Genomic DNA, 1,881 nt, shown 5'->3' with positions numbered 1-1,881 from the left:
CTGCCAATCCCCCCAGGAATCGCGAGCGTAGCCTGCAGGGAACGTCCCACTCGGACATTGTGGCTCCCCTGGAGAAGCATGTTTAGATGAAAAAATCTTGTCAATAGCGCTGAGTGACCAGTTAATCAATTCCATTTCAAATGTTTCAGGAAAACAGCAGGAAGGGGACAAAGAGAAAATAAGAGGGGAGAGGAGGAAAAACACGTCTACTCTCGCCAGAAGCAGGAAGAAGAAGGGCCTCAGATCAGATGAAACGATTATAAAATCAATCTTTGGCCTAGGCTGCTCTGGTACCACGTCCACTTATGAGCACCCTATGTTTGAACATGGTGTTTGTTATGGACAATCCATGACTAGCACTGAAGTCCAACAACAGACAACCACTCTGGTTCAGATCAGGGAGGCCGTTCCTCCAATCACACCTCTCCAAGTATCTCCATCATTGCCCACGTGTGCGTTGAAGTCCCCCAGCAGAACTATGGAGATCTGGAGCCCCATACAGGACTCTATTCATGGTCTCCAAGAAGGCAGAATATTCCAAACTCTTGTTTGGTGCATATGAACAAACAACAGTCAGAGTATTCCAGTCCAATAATTTGGAAAAAATAATGTTCCTTAATAAAATTTATTTTGTTAAAATTTTTGTTTATTTTGAAAAGAACGCTATCCCATTGTTAGTACACATGAGTGTCACTAGTCTAAAGCCTCCTGTCCACTGTCTTGTTGGGATCATTTGGATGCAGCCTTGGCCCTTCACCAGGCGAGGTCGCTGTTACTGAAGCCTCTAGTAATGAACCCATTTTCAAACCAATTCCTCATAGTGGTTCAGTGCTTCACCAAAGCTTCATTTGCCCTTCACTATCAGCACCTAGTTTCTTGACTTTGTAATGCCCTATGTCTACTGTAAAAATGTAAATTGAGTTTGAGTTGAGCCATAATTCATTTTTTTATACCTTTGTTTTTCCTACTGTGACATGTCAAAATGTCTCTACACAACCATGTTCCACTCCCACAGGTGGTGTCACACGTGCTAGTTGTCCCTTAAATTCACTGTTTATTTTTGTAATTTAATGGTGTTTTATGTATTTAAAATCTGTAAACTTAACAGGAAAATGTATTTGAAATTACATATTCTTTGCCCAGTGTTTGAAGTCCAGGCCATTCCCTGACCGGGAATTGAACCCGGGCCACGGCGGTGAGAGCGCCGAATCCTAGCCACTAGACCATCAGGGAGTCACATCCATCAAATTTATCTTTGTAGATGTGAGTTTCTTTTTCACTTACTGGAATGACTCATATTGTTTTAGGCGAGGAATGGTTCCTGGCTAGAGCTTCAGAAGGCAGGACATGACAGATTACACATCTGTCACCTAGTCAGTTTGTATTCTTATGTAACCCTCTCACCAAAGGCTCGTAATATGAATAACACTTTATGCAGCTATCACAATGTTACACTTGTGTACTACCTGCATGGTAAAATGGTGAAAGAGACATCTCAGTGTATAATAAATCTGTCTAGGGTAAGATATGACTCTCGCTATGACTTCAGCAATTAATGAGAGGCCAGGACAACAAACCTGGTTTAATAACCTCAAATGAGATCAACCTAATACTCCATATTAACCCATTCAATTTTACAGAAAACTGAGAAACAACAACAACACAGTAACTCTTTTCCATTTTGTATTAACTGAATGCAGATTTAGTTCACATTAGTACAGAAACATCCCCAATGTAAAAGAATAAAATAATAAACAGAAAGACCCAGACCGTTTGGTCTTTAATAATTTCAACCTGAGTGCACTCTGTGGTTTAGTTTGTTCTTTTAGCAAGCTTGCATTAAGTTTCGTTGGCGCGCTTAAAGTTGGAGCTCATGAAGAG

The 1,881-nt window shown here is 40.9% G+C and overlaps 1 non-coding gene across 1 annotated transcript; it reads right to left on the bottom strand.

Moving 5' to 3' along the window:
* Positions 1 to 1,161: 1,161 nt before the first annotated feature.
* Positions 1,162 to 1,233, bottom strand: trnae-cuc. Its single transcript has one exon. It is a non-coding gene; the product is annotated as a tRNA-Glu (tRNA).
* Positions 1,234 to 1,881: the final 648 nt, after the last annotated feature.

The sequence above is a fragment of the Etheostoma cragini genome, unplaced genomic scaffold (genome assembly GCF_013103735.1).
Source record: "Etheostoma cragini isolate CJK2018 unplaced genomic scaffold, CSU_Ecrag_1.0 ScbMSFa_66, whole genome shotgun sequence".
NCBI lineage: Eukaryota > Metazoa > Chordata > Actinopteri > Perciformes > Percidae > Etheostoma > Etheostoma cragini.
The sequence above is the reverse complement of the archived record's forward strand: the minus strand, read 5'-3'. Positions and strand labels throughout refer to the sequence as shown.